Genomic DNA, 18,692 nt, shown 5'->3' on the forward strand with positions numbered 1-18,692 from the left:
ATATCATTCACTTAGTTCAGGAGGAAAAGCCACTCTTCCAGTGACTAAGAGCCCCAAGGGAGAATACCAACCTCTGAGTTTATATATCTTGTTCAGGGTCAAAGGGCATCACAATGTTTGACTTAAATCCACATCACCTAAAAGCATCACAAACCTGGGACTCAAACCCACATGGCCTAAAAAGCTCTGGTGTCACAAACATGTCACTCAAACCCATGCAAACCAGGCTTTACCTTGAAGCAAAGAGGTCATCAAAGACTCCTAATTTAATCCAAGAAACAAGGGCTGGACTCTTCAAGGGCACTTAATTAAATAAGTGCTAAAAGAAAAAACAGTAGAAAAGTCCCATCTTAATTAATACTATATTACCTCCGCTGGCCTAGCACTGGGGCCGTACTGTGCCCCTCTCACCCAGGTCCATCAGAGTTTTCTCACTGACCTGCTAAGTTGTTTTTGGCATTTGTGGGTTGAGAAGTCTAGAAACCACCACAGATCAGTGATTCAGTGCCCTGAGGCCTACTCTGCCTGGTCTGCTCTGGCCTGGTGTGTACAGGTGTGGCTCACACTGTGCAGTACTCTGCTCCCAGCATGGTGTGATAGACCCTTCCCAGTGACGATCCAGGCCATATTGGGCTGAAGACTTGTTTCACTCTGTCATTTATGGGCTCTGTAGCTCTAGAATTTATTTAGAGTAATTTTTTATGGGTGTTTGGAGGGATTTGGGGGAGAACTCAAGCAAGTCCCTGCTTTTACTGTGCCATCTTGGCTCTATCTCTGTATGTCTTTTTCAACTCTGTTTCTGGACCCTGTTGATAGTAGGGTTCTGAAGGTAAAACACATATCACTTCTGCCTATTAGAATGTAAGTATTGTTACTTCTGGGATCCAAGATAGTGGAGTAAGCAGTAAATTGCTGTAATTCTCCCATATTCACCTCCAAACAACCACAAAGTAGTGGAATAAAATCCTGGAATAGCAGAACCAGCACATAGACTGGGTGAAACAATCTTTTAGACCAAGGAACTTGGAAGATTGGCAAGAAAGGTCTATCTCAAGTAAAAGGGGAGTGCATTACAGGACAGCAAGTGTCCCCACAAACCAGCAGGAAGTCCCACCTCAGCAAATCAGTGGAAGGTCCTGAGCCCCAGTGTGGTGGAGCAGGCAAATGCCAACACCAGGACCCCCCACATGCCTTAGTATAACAAGGGCAAATGGCATCCTCCATGGCCCAGACCTCCACATGCTTCAGTGTAGCCTTAATGAAATGCACTGGACCTCAGTAAATGCCTGATAGTACCACTAGGAACCCAGCTCAGCACCAGTTAAGCTGCTAGATCCTTATGGCCTCGAGCAGTACCAGCCATCCCCACCCATCCCCTCGGCACAGCACTGGGCATGAGGGTCCCCTGTTGCCCTAAGTGCAATGTCAGCACATCACCAGGTAAATAGCCAGGGCCTGCAGCCACTGGCACAAAAAGCCTGAGATAGAGCCACTTCCATCCTGGTAGCAGAGTTCAAATTTAAAAGAAAGGGAAAAGACCAAAAAAAAAATAAGATGAACATAACATAACAACAACAAAAAATGAATCTGACCATAGAAGGTTATTATGGTGACAGGGAAGAGAAAGACTCAAATTTAGAAGAGGACAACAATGTCAAAACATCTCTGGGCAAAACCCCAAAGAAAAATGGGAAGTGGTCTCATGACTGGAGAGAACTCATGGGAGAGCTCAAAAAGGAGGTTAAAAATTATATGAGAGAGAAGAAAAAATTGGAAAAGAAATGAGAATGATGCAAGAAAATTATGGAAAAAGAGTAGCTTGGAAAACTGCTTCAAAAGTAGAATTGGACAAATGCCAAAGGAGATGCAAAAATCCGCTGAAGAAAACAACTCCTTGAAGAGTACAATTGGACAAAGAGAAAGGAAAGTACAAAAGCTAATTGAGGAAAACAATGTCTTAAAAGATAGAACTAAGCAAGTGAAAGTTAATAACCCTATGAGATGTCAAAAATCAAACAAATTCAGAAGAATGAAAAAAATGGAAGAAAATGTAAAAGACTTTCATAAGAAAAACAATAGACCTGGAAAATAGATTCAGGAGAGGCAATATCAGAATCACAGGACTATCTGAAAGCCATAATCAAAAGAGGGAACTGGACAGCATCTTTCAAGAAATTGTCAAGGAAAACTGCCCTAATGTCCTAAAACCAGAAGGCAAAATAGGCATTCAAATAATCCACTGATCACCTCAGGAAAGAGATCCCAAAGTAAAAACTCCAAGGAATATTATAGCCCAATTTCAGAACTATCAGGTCAAAGAAAAAATACAAGTGGCCAGAAAGAAACAATTCAAATATTGAGGAGTCACAATCAGGATTACACAAGACTTGGCAGCTGCAACATTAAAGGATCAGAGGTCATGGAACACGATATTCCAGAAGAGAAAGGAGGTAAGGTTGCAAACGAGGATCCCTTACATGGAAAAATTAAGCATAATACATCAATGGAAAAAAATGGTCACTCAATGAAATAGAAGGATTTCAAGATTTCATAAAGAAAAAACCAGAACTAAACCAAAAATTTGACTTCCAATATCAAGAACCAAGAGAAGCATAAACAGGTAAAAACTGAAAAGAAAACTTAAGGAATTCAATAGAGCTAAACTATGTATATCCCTGCATGTGAAGATGACACTTGTAATTCTTAAAAATTGTATCACTAATACTATAGCTAGAAAGAATATACATAAACAGAGGGTAAGCGTATTTGGTGGATTTAAGGGAATGAAACAAAAAATTAAAGGATGAGAAAGGGGAGTATAATGGGTGTAGAAGGAAGGGAGATGCAGACAGGGTAAATTATTTCACATGAAGAGGCATGAAAGACCTTTTACAGTGGAGAGGAAGATTGGAGGGGTGGACAACAAACATTGCTTGCAAAGAGTGAATCATATATACAACCAGTTGAATATAGAAATCTGTCTTACCCAACCAGGAAGGAGGAGGGATTGAGATTGAGTAAAAGCTGGTGGGGGTGGGGACTGACAGAAAGGAGGGCAGATCAGGGGAGATGGTGGACAGAAGCAAAACACTGGTGAGGAGGGAAAGGGTGAAAGGAGAGGATAGATAGGAGAAAGAATAGGATCAGGGGAAATACACAGATAATATTGCTAACAATAATGTGAATGGGATGAATTCTCCCATACAACAGAAGTGAATAGGAGAGTGGATCAAAACCCAAAATCCTACAATATGTTATTTACAAGAAACACACACAGAGTAAAGGTAAGGGGCTAGAGGAGAATTATGATTCAGCTGAAGTAAAAGAAAAGCAGAGGTAGCGATCTTGATCTCAGACAAAGTAAAAGGAAAAATAGACCAAATGAAAGTGATAAGGAAGGAAACTACATCTTGCTAAAAGTTACAGTGAATAGGTACAATGAAAATGGACATTCAAGCAGTTTTTTCAATACTAAACATACATGTACCAAGTGATATAACATGCAAATTCCTAAGAAATTAAGTGAGTTACAGGAAGAAATATACAGAAAAAACTATACTAGTAGGGAACCTCTACTATCCCCTCTGAGAACTCAATAAATCCAACCAAAAATAAACAAAGAAACTAAGGAGGTAAATAGAATATTAGAAAAGTTAGATAGCACAGACCTTCGGTAAGATTTAGGTACAAAAGGTGACACCATAAGTAAATCAGAATAGCAAAGAATAGTCCACCTGTCAGATGTATGGGGAGGGGAAGTATTCATGACCAAAAAAGAGATATAGAGTATTACAAGATGTAAAGTGGATAATTTTGATTATACTGAATGAAAAAATAAACTTTTGTACAAACAAAACCAATGCAACCAAGTTTAGAAGGAAAACAATGAGAAACAATCTTTACAGCAAGTGTCTCTGATAAAGGCCTCCTTTCTCATATAGAGAACTGAGCCAAATTGATAAGAATACAAGCCATTCCTCAATTGACAGATGGTCAAAGGATATGAACAGGCAGTTTTCAGAGAAAGAAATAAAAGCTATCTATAGCCATTTGAAGAAATGCTCTAAATCACTATTGATTAGAGAAATGCAAATTAAAACAACTCTGAGGTACCACCTCACACCTATCAGATTGGCTAATATGACAGAAAAGGAAAATGATAAATGCTGGAGAAGATGTGAAAAAAATTGGGACACTAATGCACTGTTGGTGGAATTATGAACTTATCCAACCATTCTGGAAAGCAATTTGGAACTATGCCCAAAAAGCAACCAAACTGTGCATACTCTTTGACACAGCAATACCATTTCTAGGTCTGTATCCCAAAGACATCATAAGAAAGGGGAAAAGGACCTACACGTGCAAAAATATTTGTAGCAGCCCTTAGTAGCAAAATATTGGAAATTCAGAGGATGCCCATCCATTTTGGAATGGCTGAACAAGCTGTGGTATATGAATGTATTGGAATATTATTGTGCAGTAAGAAATGATGAGCAGGCAGATTTCAGAAAGACCTGGAAAGACTTGTGTGAACTGATGCACAGTGAAACATCAGCACAACACCAGGTAAATAGCCAGGGAAATAGGCATTGGGAAAACATTGTACACAGTAACAGCAACATTGTGTGATGATCAGATATGAATGACTCTGCTCTTCTCAGAAACACAATGATCTAAAACAAGTACAAAGGACTCACAAAGGAAAATGCAATCCACATCTAGATAAAGAATTGATGGACTCTGAGTGCATATCCAAGTACATTTCTTCGCTTTGTTCTTTCTCTTGTTTTTTTTTTCCCTTTTGATCTGTTTCTTCTTTCACAACAGTATCTAATATGGAAATATTTTTGCATGATAGCACATGAATAGACTATATCAAACTGCCTACCATTTTCAGAAAAGGGGATGGGAGTAGGGGAAGGAGAAAAATTTGAAACTCAAAATCTTGTAAAAATGAATGCTGAAGAAATTAAAAATATAGTCATATGAAAAAATGTTCTAAATCACTATTGATTAGAGAAATGCAAGTGAAAACAACTCTTATGTACCACATCTTACCTGTCAGATTAGCTAACATGACAAAACAAGAAAATTATAAATGCTGGAGAATTTGTGGGAAAATTGGAACACTAATGCGTTGGTGGAGTTGTGAACTGACCCAACCATTCTGGAGAGCAATTTGTAACTTTGCCCAAAGGGCTATAAAAATGTGCATACCCTTTGACCCAGCAATACCACTTCTAGGGCTGTATCCCAAAGAGATCACACAAATGGGAAAAGAACCTGTATGTACAAAATATTTATAGCAGCTGTTTTTGTGGTGGCAAAAGACTAGAAACTGAGGGGACGCCCATCAATTGGGGAGTGACTAAACAAGTTGTGGTATATGAATGTAATGGAATAATATTGTGCTATAAGAAATGAGGAGCAGATGGACTTCATAATAACCTGGAAAGACTTATATGATCTGATGCTGAGTGAGGGGAGCAGAACCAGGAGAACATTACACACAATTACAGACACATTGTATCCGTGATGACTAGCTTTGATAGACTTGGCTCTTCTTAGCAATGTAAGGTTCTAAGACAACACCAAAAGACTCAAGATGAAAAAAGTGATTCACATCCAGAGAAAGAACTATGGAGTCTGAATGCAGATGGAAGCAAACTATTTGCTCTCTCTTTTTTGTTTTTGTTTCTGCTTTGTTTCTTCTTTTTTGTGGTTCATTCCATTGCTTATAATTCTTTACAACTTGACTATTGTGAAAATATGTTTAATGCAAAGGTACATGCAGAACCTATATCAGATTGCATGCAGTCTTGGGTGAGGAAGGGGAGGAGAAGGAGAAGTTTCAAAACTGAAACTCAAAAACTTGAGGGAACTGAACATTGTAAATTAAAAATAAATAAATAAATTTAAAAGGAAAAAATGAATGCTAAATTTTTTTTCACGTGTAACTGGGGAAAAAATAAAATACCATTTAAAAAAAGAATGTAAATATTGAATCTTTTTAGAATGCCTTCTGATTGTTTACTTCTATCTACCTCTTTAATGTTTCTATTTATTTCTTCATTTATATTTTAAAGTTTCTATATATCTCTGATATTTTCATCAGAAATGTTTGGAAATTTTCTGTCCAACTCTACCCTTTTACCCATAGAGTTATATTCAGTTTTTCTGGGTAAGTTATTCTTAGTCAATCTTACTGTTGGTAAAATCTATTCTTCTTGATTGGAAACCTAAATGTTTTGTCATTTGGAATAGTATTTTTCTGACCTCCACTTTGGCATCTCCAACTGCCTATTTGACATCTCAAGCTGGATGTTCTGTAGGCATTTTAAATTTAATGTGCACAAAACTGAACTCATATCTTTTCTCCTAAACCCTCCCCCTCTTCCTAACTTACTTATTACTGTCAAGGGTGCAACTATCCCCAAGTCACTATGGTTCATAACCAGTCATGGTATCATCCTTGATTCTTCACTTTTTCTCACCCTCCATATCCAACAAATTGTCAAGTCGTGTCATTTCTACCTTCAAAACATGTCCCATGTATACTCTCTTCTCTCTTCTGACAATGCTGTCTCCTTATTGTAGGCACTTATCAAAGTGATCTTCCTAAAGCAGAGATTGAAGCATCTGACTCCCCTAACCAATAAATTTAAAGGATCCTTATTGTCTTCAGTGTCAAATATAAAATTCTGTTTGGCTTTTAAAGTCCTTCAAAACCTGACCTTCTTCCTACCTTTCCATTCTTATTATACCTTATCCTCTTTCATGTATTCTATGATCCAGTGACACTGGTCTCTTTGCTGTTCCTCATTCAAGACACTCCATCTTCTTACTCTGTGCATTTTCACTGATTATCCCTTAGTCTGAACTGTTTTCCTCTTCATCTTCACCTCCTGACTTCCCTGGCTTCTGTCAAGACTCAACTACAGCCTTACCTTTTGCAAGAATTCTTTCCTACTCTTTCTTAATTTTAGTGTCTTCAGAGATAATCTCCAGTTTAGGCTGCATATATCTTTTTGTGCATAGTTGTTTGCAAATTGTCTCTGCCACTCCCATTAAATTGTGAGCTCTTCAAGAGCAGGGACTGGGTTTTCTTTTTGACCATTTTTTGTATTCATCATGGCATGTAGTAGGTGATTACTGACTTCACATATCTCAACCTCTCTCTTCCTTTACATGGGTAACTGCCAAATCTTCTGTGATCCCAATTGTGATTTTTCATTTCTTGGATTTTTTTTTTTGTGTCTGCCTGTAGATCAGGCTATGACAATCTTATAAGTTAGATTTGGAGTTGCTTTCAGGAAAATAGACTTTCTATTTCCTCTGGTTCTAATAGCTCTACACAGTTTTCTCTCATGACTTTTTATATGTATTTAGTTAAGTTCACTCACTTTTCAAAATGTCAAATTATTTCTTTTATAAAATAAATGATTATTGCTATCTTTTATTTTTTACATCACTGGAATTCTTCCTAGTATCTCTTTTTCCTTCTGGCCTCTGATACACACATATACGCATATGAATATGTATTTATATGTACATACACATACATGTATACATACATGTATGCACACATATATGTAAATGTACACATATGTGGTTTTGAGTGTATGTGTATAGAAACAGAGAGTAAAACAGACAGAAATGGAGTGAGAAAGAAAAGTATAATAATCAGCAAAACAAATCAATTTATTGCAAAAGTCTAAAAATACATTGAAAGAACCAACACTATGGACTGCTACAAAGAAGGGCTATGGAGGTGTCTTCCCATATCTCTTTTTGTGGGCTATGCTAAACTTTTGATTATTTTGAGGTTCTTTCCATTCATTGTTTTAGTCATTGTGTATATTGTTTAATTGGCTTTACTTCACTCTGCATTTGATTCAATAATCTTTCCTGTTTCTCTTTATCCATCACATTTGTCATATTTTTATAGGACAGTAATATTCCATTACTTTCACATGCCTCAATTTGCCATTCTCATTTCTTTTTTTACAACAAAAAAGTATGGCTATCAGTAATTTGTTGAATATGAAGATTTTTTTTTTCTTAGCAATCATCTCCTTTAAATATAAACCTATTAGTGAAATGTCTGGATCAAAAGATATATAGACATTTTAGTCACTTTATTTAGTTATAATTGCTTTCCAAAATGCTTGTACTGATTCACATCATCAGCAACAATGAATCAGGATGCCTATCAACTTATAACCCCTCCAACATTGACTATTCCCTTCTTTTATCATCTTTTTTGTTTGTTTGTTTTCTCAGCCAAAGAAAAACAAAGTTTATTAAAGATTTGCCATATTGGGTAGACACTTAGGGAGCCTGACCATTTGTGACTCTAATGCCAGTGTGCCAGATTAATCTGAGCTGAGCTAGATTGAATCTGAGCACCTTCATGGAGGCAAGATGGACTTTATATACAGAAAGATTGTAGAGTCTGGGGTGACTAGAGGAGGAGTTTAGGGGGTTCTTGAGGAGGAGCCTAAGGAGAATCTTGATGGGACTGGGCTGACTAGAGGTCAAGATTCTAGGAGTGAGATTAAGAGTGGGAAATAGCTGGAGGCCATCTGGAGATGAAAGAGAACAGAGGGCTAGGGTAACAGACTTGGGAAATAGCCAGAAGGCAATCTGGAGGTAACCAGACAATGGAAGGCTAGGCTAGGGTACTTGGGGCTGAAAAGCCAGACTAAGTAGGAAGATTCAGGGTAGGGTTCAATGGGGTTCCCACAGTCTCAACCTCATCATTCCCCCCTCAAACAAATAGGACCCAAATTCTTTTGAGGTCAAGGACAAACGAAGGTCTCAGTTTCTCAAACTGCTTCCTGCTGGCAAGGGGTGTAGAGCTATCCCTGCCTTGATGGGTCCTGCTCAAGGGGTAAATAGTCTGAGCAGTCATCTGGAAGTTAATGACTTGGAGCCTGGAGGAGACAAACCTGGCAAAGAGGTTAAGCAAACAAGAACCAAACAGGCAGTATAGAAGTATAGAGAAAGGATAATTTTCCTGGCTTAAAAGACAACTTCCCTGGAGGTAATTGCAGATGACTATTTTGTACCTAGCTCTCCTAACCACTTGTTCTGTGTACCACACTGCTTCAGGGTTCAGGAGTGTGTAGCACACCTGAAGAATTAGGTCAGGGGTATCTAAGAGCAAGGCTTGATCTGAGGGCTGATCCACTAGAGGTTTAGAAGCTTCCTCAATTGGAATGGCTGTAGCAGCCAGAGAATCTAATTGTTTTGGAAAACAGGCAAGCGGCTTGGGGTCAGGTCCAAAGTACTGGGTTAGGATTCCCAAAGACTGCCCTCTCCTTTCATCAACATACCGAGTGAAAGATTTTTCTAGATTAGGTAGAGCTAATGCTGGAGCCATGGTCAGTTTAGTTTTCAAAGTCTCAAAAGCTTTAGTGTGGTCTGGGCCCCACTCTAGAAGGAGTAAGTAAGGGCCTTGAGTAGAAATTACTGGTTGCAGTCTCTCCCAGGCCTTGGACTTAATTGGATATTGACTGCAATGGAGGATCTTTAGGATCTTGAAGGGAAACTATTGCTGGGGTGGCAGAAGTAGCTTTCCTAGGAATTCCCTGATCCCAAACAATTGCTCAACTATCTCCCACACCTCTAGGGGAACATGGGGAGGTCTGGTAAATATCCGCAACAGGAAGATGGGAGGCTTACCTAGAGAAAATTAGCTCCCCAATTTCACCATCAGGTCCCATCCTAACAAGGGAGCAGGGCCAGAGGAGAGCATAAGGAAGGAGTGTTCAAACAAAAGATCCTCAGGTAGGCTGGGGAGGGGTAATATCTGGAGGCATTCCTTAATTTCCCCTTTGAAGCCCATGACCCAACTAGTCCAGGGACAGGCAGGGCCAGAGTAATTAGTTAAAACAAAAGAATGTAGAGACTATTAAAGTGGGTAACCTTACCTTCAGCCTCAATTTTGCCCAGGCCTCAGGGAGAGAGGTGGAGAAAGTGGGAGTGTTGCCAAAACCCAGGCTTCCCCTCCTTGAGAAGACTGGAGGACAGGATGCTGGGGTGGGGGTGCGGCTCCCCAATTTTTTCAACCTTCGGGACAATCCTTCCTCCAATGTCCCTCCTGGTCACATGGGCATGGTCCTGGAGGCATTGGTCCGGGGTCTTCCTGGTGGGGGCCCTAGAGGGGCACTTCTTGGGTGAGTGACCCTGTTTGTGGCATCAAAAGCAGGCTTCCCCACTGCCCAAGTAGGCAGGCTTCCTCCAAGGGGGTGCCCTGGAGGGGCACTCCTTGGGTCTTTTCCTGGTCATGGCAGCAGCCAAGAATTGAGCATGTTCTCTGTCCCTTGCCCTTTCCCTGTGCTCTCTTTCCTCTGCTACTAGGTCTCTGTTGTTGAAGACTCCAAAGGCCGTCTCCAGTAATTGGGCCTGAGGTGTTTGCAGTCCTCTCGCCAGTTTCTGAAGTTTCCTCCTAATATCTGGGGCAGATTGATTAATGAAACACATGCTAAGGATTACCATCCCTTCTACAGAATCAGGATCCAAATTTGTATACTTAATAACTTCTACTAGCCAATCTTGGAAAAAGAGCAGGGTTTTCCTTTTCTCCCTGAGTAATTTCCCTAATTTTTTGAAAATTTATTTGCTTTTGAAATGCTATTCTTAGGCCTTCTAACAGGTAAATTATCATATGGTCTTTCTTTTCCCTATCCTCACTCTTTTGATAATTCAATAGTGGGTCACTAGTGGGAACAGTTGCTGTTCTTGGGGGTATTTTATGGAGTCATTGCTAGCCAAATGATCCCCAGATTTTTGGGTATGTTCCCAGATCCTCCTCTTCTCCTCGATGGTACAACAGATAGAGGAGAAGATATGCAAATCACCCCAAGAAAGCTCAAATTGTAGGCACAGATCCCTAAAACGTTCAGTAAACTTAGGGGGGTCTTCCAAGTATAGGCCCAGTTTCTCTTTAACTTGAATGAGATCTGAAATGGAGAATGGAACATGCACTCTGGTCGTCCCATTGGGTGAGTCAGGCACTTCCCTCAGGGGAAAAGGCCCTGAAGGCTCTGTGGGGCCTGGAGTTGGGGAGGGAGATAGGAAGTCCCACTTCTTGTGAGTGAGGGGCTGGGCAGTGCCAGCTGATCTGTATTGGACTGACAGGCTGGGGGATCTGGCTGGCAAGGGAAAAGATCAGCTGATACCTGAGGAGGGATAGGGGTCAGAGGAGAAGATACCCTAGAGACCTGAGTGGGTGTCACCTCAGAGGAAGGGGCTATAGAGGGAGGCACCTCAGCAAGACCTGTGGCTGGGACCCAAACAGGGTTACCTGGGGGGGAGATGCCAAAGCCCTAGGGGCCATAAGGGGGTCATCCAAAATGTCCTATTGACCCCCATTACCCCTTTGTGGGGTAGCTCTAGCTATGAGCTTCTTACAATTTTTTTGTGAGGACGGGGTTGGGAGAGAGCTCCACGAAGGCCATCACATAGGACACTCCTATCCATTTTCTTTCTTGGCCACAGTGCAACTATAACGGTCAGAGAGTATTATGTCTTAAAGTCCAAAAATGGGCCATGCTTCTTGGCCCTCTAGGTGATGTTGAGGCCAAACAGTGTTACAAAAGAACACCAGCTTTTTCTTTTAAAGTTCTTCAGAGAAACTAAATTTTCCCCAATTTTGTAAAAGCCAACCCAAAGGCGAACTTGCAGGAATTAAAAAGGATTGACCAATTACAGCTGTTTGGGCTGGAAGTCCCTTCCTCCGTAAAGGAGAAGTTAGGAGTAAGCATTGAGAGACAAACAAAACAAAACAAGACAAAAAAAAACACAAAAAGGTACCTGAAGTTTTCCCAATACCCCAGCACTGAGAGAATTGAAAGAATCTGGCACACATTTCTGGATGGGGCATCTGCCCATGTCCTCCATGCTTCAGAAGCTGTGCCAAAGTCTATGGCCTCCAACATAACCACTGGACCAAGAATCAACTGAGAGTGTCAGGCTGAGTACGAGATAGCCTCCTAGCTGTCTGATCTACTGGGACCAAAAAGCACCTCCAAAGTACTTGGAGAGCAAGAAGGGGATAAGGAGAGGGGCAAGCTTACATACCTGACAGTCTTGGCTGGAGAACTTGAGATTAGCAGTATTCCTGGTCTCAGGGAACCATATGATGAGGTTTGGGGTTGAGGGGTCCTAGAGAACTCAAAATACCAACATACTGGGTCCTGCTGAATGAATTCAACTCATACATTCTTAGCCAAAGAAAAATACAGTTTATTGAAGATTCACCATATCGGGTAGACTTTTAGGGAGCCTGAGCACTGGTGACGCTAATACCAGCGGGCCAAATTAATCTGAGCTGAGCTAGATTGGATCTGAGTCTCTTTTATAATCTTTGTTGATTTGAAACCTCAAATTGTTTTGATTTGCATTGCTCTTATAAATTAGTCATTTGGGACATTTCTTAATATGTACCTAGGCTGAGAAAGGAAGCAGTCGAATGGAGACAGAAAGTATATCGAATTTCTCTGATAGTTTGGAATCCAAGTTATATAGTTAAATAACATGCATATATATATGTATATATATATACACACACACACACACACACATATGTGTTTAAACTTTCATATACATATATGTATGTGGGCATATATGTATATAAGTTTAAGCATTTTGTATCTAAGTAATATAGACAGCTAACACAATACATATTTATATTTTCAGTACAAAAGTGTATGTATATACACATGTGGGTATGTATGTTAGTTGTCTATATATCTTGAATATCAATTAACAGAGAAATTTGATGCATTTTTCCCTTCTCATCATAGATATATTAATTTTGCATGTATAGAAGCCTTTTCAGTTTCATGTCATTAAGTTATTTATTTTATTTTTGTAATTGTCTCTCTCCCTTGTTTGGCTAAGAATGCATCTCTTACCCCTAGGTATGATCATTTTTTCTTTGAATTTTTATTGTATGATTTTTAATCTTAGGGTCATACATCTATTTCTTTAGAATATATTGTGGAGTGTGGTATAAGCTCTAAGACCAATTTCTGCCAGACTGCTTTCTAGCTTTCCCACCAGTTTTTACACTTTAATTTCTTGTTTCTACTTTGTTGTGTGGCCCATTGGTTACAAATGTTGAGTTCCTTCTCCTATAACTATTTTTTTATTTTTTTGAGCTTTTTTATTTTTAGTTTACAACACTTGGTTCTACATAATTTTGAATTCCAGATTTTCTTCCCCCCTGCGCTCCCCTCCCTCCTTAAGACAGCATGGAATCCGACATATCTTCTACATATAACTTTGCATTGAACTTATTTACACACTAGTCAAGTTGTGAAGAAGAATTATGACCAATGGAATGAATCATGAGAAAGAAGAAACAGAACTGAAAAAAAACCCCAAAAACAAAAACAAAAGAAAAAAAAGGGAAAAAAGGCAACCATAACGTGTACCTCATTCTGCATTCAGACTTCATAGTTCTTTCTCCAGTCTTCATCATGAGTCCTTTGGAGTTGTCTTTGCACCTTGCATTGCTGAGAAAAGCAAAATTTATCAGGGTTAGTCATCACAAAATCCATGTGTCTGTGGTTGTGTATAATGTTCTCCTGGTTCCGCTCCCCTCACTCAGCATTATATCATGCAAATTTTTACAGGTTGTTATGAAGTCTGTATCATCCCCATTTCTTATAGCACAATACTATTCCATTACATTCATATACCACAACTTGTTCAGCCATTGCCAAATTGATGGGCATCCCCTTGACTTCCAATTCTTTGCTATTACAAGAAGAGCTGCTATAAATATTTTTGTACATATGGGTCCTTTTCCCACTTGTGTGATCTCTTTGGGATACAACCCTAGAAGTAGTATTGCTGGATCAAAGGTTACGGACATTTTTATAGCCCTTTGGGCATAGTTCCAAATTGCTCTCCAGAATGGCTTGATCAGTTCACAACTCCACCAGCAATGTAACAATGTTCCAATTTTCCCACATCCTCTTCAGCATTTGTCATTTTCCTGTTTTGTCATTTTAGCCAATCTGACAGAAGAGATGTGGTACCTAAGAGTTGTTTTGATTTGCATTTCTCTAATCAGTAGTGATTTAGAGCATTTTTTCGTATGCCTATAGATAGCTTTAATTTCTTCCTCTGAAAACTGCCTGTTCATATCCTTTGACCATTTCTCAATTGGGGAATGACTTGTATTCCTATACATTTGCCTCAGTTCCCTGTATATTTTAGAAATGAGGCCTTTATCAGAGACACTGGTTGTAAAGATATTCTCCCAATTTTCTGCTTCCCTCCTAATCTTTGTTGCATTGACTTCACTTATACAAAAACATTTCAATTTAACATAATAAAAATTATCCATTTTGCATTGTGTAATGCTCTCTATCTCTTGTGGTGTCATGAATTCTTTTCTTTTCCGTAAATCTGACAGGTAAACTATTCCTTGCTCTCCCAAAGTGCTTATAGTATCAGCCTTTATTCATAAATCATGAACCCATTTTGACTTTATTTTAGTATACGGTGTAAGATATTGGTCTATGCCCATTTTCTGCCCTACCATTTTCCAATTTTCCCAACAGTTTTTGTGAAATAGTGAATTCTTAGCCCAGAAGCTGGATTCTTTGGGTTTATCAAAGAGAAGACTGCTATAGTTGTTGACTATTGCATCTTGTGTACCTATCCTATTCCACTGATCCATGACTCTGTTTCTTAGCCAGTACCAGGGAGTTTTGATGACTGCTGCTTTACAGTACAGTTTAATATCTGGTATGGCTATGCCACCTTTTCTAGCATTTCTTTTCATTAATACCCTAGATATTCTAGACATCTTGTTCTTCCAGATGAATTTTGTTATTATTTTATCCAGCTCTGTAAAATAATTTTTTGGTAGTTCGATTGGTATGGCACTGAATAGATAGATTAATTTAGGTAAAATTGTCATTTTTATTATATTAGCTTAGCCTAACCATGAGCAACTGATATTTTTCCATTTATTTAGATCTGACTTTATTTGTGTGAGAAGTGTTTCATAGTTATGCGCATATAGGCCCTGGGTTTGTCTTGGCAGATAGACCCCCAAATATTTTATAGTGTCTACAGTGACTTTGAATGGAATTTCTCTTTCTATCTCTTGCTGTTGGGCTTTGTCAGTAATGTATAGGAATGCTGAGGATTTATGTGGGTTTATTTTATATCCTGCAACTTTGCTAAAGTTGTTTATTATTTCAAGTAGTTTTTTACTTGATTCTCTAGGATTCTCTAAGTAAATAATCATATCATCTACAAAAAGTGATAATTTAGTTTCTTCTTTTCCTATTCTAATTCCTTCAATTTCTTCTTCTCCTCTTATTGCTACAGCTAACGTTTCTAGTACCAAATCGAATAATAGGGGTGATAATGGACATTCTTGTTTCACCCCTGATCTTACTGGGAATGCATCTAGCTTATCCCCATTACAAATAATGCTTGTTGATGGTTTTAGGTAGATGCTATTTATAATTTTAAGGAAGGCTCCATTTATTCCTATGCTTTATAGAGTTTTTAATAGGAATGGGTGTTATATTTTGTCAAAGGCTTTTTCTGCATCTGTTGAGATGATCATATGGTTTCTGCTAGTTTTTTGTTGATATGATCAATTATATTGATAGTTTTCATAATATTGAACCAGTCTTGCATTCCTGGAATAAATCCTACCTGGTCGTAGTGTATTATTCTTGTGATAAGTTACTGCAATGTTTTAGCTAATATTTTATTTAAAAATTTTGCATCAATATTCATTAGGGAAATTGGTCTATAATTTTCTTTCTCCGTTTTGACTCTACCTAGTTTGGGTATTAGTACCATATTTGTATCATAAAAAGAATTTTGTAGGACTCCTTCTTTACCTATTTTCCCAAATAGTCTATAAGTATAGGAATTAATTGTTCTTTAAATGTTTGATAAAATTCACATATGAAACCATCTGGCCCTGGAGACTTTTTCCTAGGGAGTTCATTGATGGCTTCTCAATTTCTTTTTCTGAGATGCGGTTATTTAGAAATTTTACTTCCTCTTCTGTTAACCTGGGCAATTTATGTTTTTGAAGATATTCATCCATATCCCTAAGGTTGTCAAATTTGTGGGCATACAATTGGGCAAAATAATTCCTAATTATTGTTTTGATTTCCTCTTCATTAGAGATGAATTCACCCTTTTCCTTTTTGATACTGGTAATTTGATTTTCTTCTTTTAATCAAGTTGACCATAGGTTTATCAATTTTATTGTTTTTTTCATAAAACCAGCTCTTTGTTTTATTTATTAATTCAATAGTTTTCTTGGTTTAAGTTTTACTAATATCTCCTTTGATTTTCAGTATATCCAATTTGGGATTTAATTGGGGATTTTCAATTTGTTCTTTTTCTAGTTTTTTCAGTTGCATGCCCAATCTCCTTTTTCTCTATTTTATTCATGTAAGCATTTAGAGATATGAAACTTCCCATAAGAACTCCTTTTGCTGCATCCCATAAGTTTTGGTATGTTGTTTCATTATCGTCATTCTCTTGAATGAAGTTATTAATTATTTCTCTGATTTGTTCTTTGGCCCACTCATTCTTTAGAATTAGACTATTTAGTTTCCTATTAATTTCTAGCTTATTTTTCCATGGTTCTTTATTACAAATATTTTTTATTGCACTGTGACCTGAAAAGTATGCTTTGATTACTTCTGCCTTTCTGCACTGGATTGTGAGGTTTTTATGCCCTAGTACATGGTCAATTTTTGATATGTGCCATGTACCGCTGAGAAGAAAGTATATTCTTTTTTATCCCTATTCAGTTTTCTCCAGAAGTCTATCATACCTGCCTTTTCTAAAATTCTGTTCACCTCCTTAACTTCTTTCTTATTTATTTTGAGGTTAGATTAGCAAGTCCAGATAGGGGGAGTTTGAAGTCTCCCATTATTATAGTTTTGCTGTCTATTTCTTCCTGTAATACCCTTAACCTCTCCTCTAAGAATTTGCATGCAATACCACTTGGTGCATATATGTTAAACAATGATATTGCTTCATTGTTTATGGTGTCTTTTAGCAGGATGTAGTATCCTCCCTTATGTCTTTTAATTAAATATATCTTTACTTTTGCTTTGTCTGAGATTAGGATTGCTACACCTGCTTTTTTTACTTTAGCTGAAGTGCAATATATTTTACTCCAGCCTTTTTCCTTTACCCTGTGTGTTTCAAATGTGTTTCTTGTAAACAGCATATTGTAGGATTATGGTTTTTAATCCATTCTGCTATCTGCTTCCATTTTATGGTTGAGTTCATCCCATTCACATTCACAGTTATGATTTCTATCTGTGTAATTTTCTTCATCCCATTTCCCCCTGTTTATGCTTTTATTTCTCCCTTTCTCCTTCCACTCCTCAACAGTTTTGCTTTTGACTGTCACCTTCCTCAGTTTACCCTCTCTCTTGATTCCCCTCCCTTATCTTACCATTTTCCACTTGCTACTTCTCCCCTCCCTGCCCCCCCTCCCTTTTCCCCCTTTCCCCTCCTACTGCCTGTAGGACAAGTTAGATTTCTATACTTATCATGGTATGTTATTCCCTTCTTGAACCATATCAGATGACAGTAAAGCTCAAATACTGCTCTTCTCCATCCCTTTTTTCCCTCTACTCTAATGTGGTTTTGTGTCTCTTCATTTGATGTAATTTACTCTTTTCTACTACCTCCTTATTTCTTCTCCCATACCTCTCCCTCACATATCTTAATCATGTTTTTTATCCTTATATCAGTTATTTTATACAAACATTCACAGTCTGTGTGTATCCCTTTCAATTGTCATAATAGCTGTACCATCCTCAAGATTGACATATATATGTATATATATCATACATAAGATCATATAATCTATATAAAGATGTAAATAATTTGCCCTTATTGGTTAATAAGGTTTGTGGGGGATTTCCCCCCTGTTTACCTTTTTATGTCTCTCTTGAGTTTTGTATTTCAAGATCAAATTTTCCATTAAGTTCTGGTCTTTTCATCAGGAAGGTCTGGAATTCCCTTATTTTGTTGAATGTCCATCTCCTTGCCTGAAAAAATGTGCTTAATTTTGCTGTGTAGTTGATCCTTGGTTGTAGTCCCAGCTTCTTTGCCCTTCAGAATATCATATTCTAATTTCTCCTGTCATTTAATGTAGAAGCTGAAAGATCCTGCATGATCCTTACTATAGTTCCACGATATTTGAATTGTTTCTTTTTGGCTGCTCGCAGCATTTTCTCCTTGACTTTGTAATTCTGAAATTTGGCTATAATATTTCTTGGTGTTTTCAGTTTGGGGTCTCTTTCAGGGGGTGATCTGTGGATTCTTTCAATGACTATTTTACCCTCTGGTTTTAGGACCTCTGGGCAGTTATCTTTGATAAATTCTTTGAAGATATGATCAAGGCTCTTTTTTTCATCGTGGCTTTCCAGTACACCAATAATTCTTAAATTGTCTCTCCTGGGTCTATTTTCCAGGTCAGTTGTTTTTCCAATCAGATATTTCACGTTTTTTCTATTTTTTCATTCTTTACATTTTGTTTTACTACTTCTTGATGCCTCATAGAGTCATTAGCTTCCACTTGCTCTATTCTAATTTTTAATGACTTGCTGTCTTCATTTTGCTTTTGAGTCTCCTTTTCCAATTGGTTGATTTTACCTCTCAGGGTG

This window comes from Trichosurus vulpecula, chromosome 8 (genome assembly GCF_011100635.1).
Source record: "Trichosurus vulpecula isolate mTriVul1 chromosome 8, mTriVul1.pri, whole genome shotgun sequence".
NCBI lineage: Eukaryota > Metazoa > Chordata > Mammalia > Diprotodontia > Phalangeridae > Trichosurus > Trichosurus vulpecula.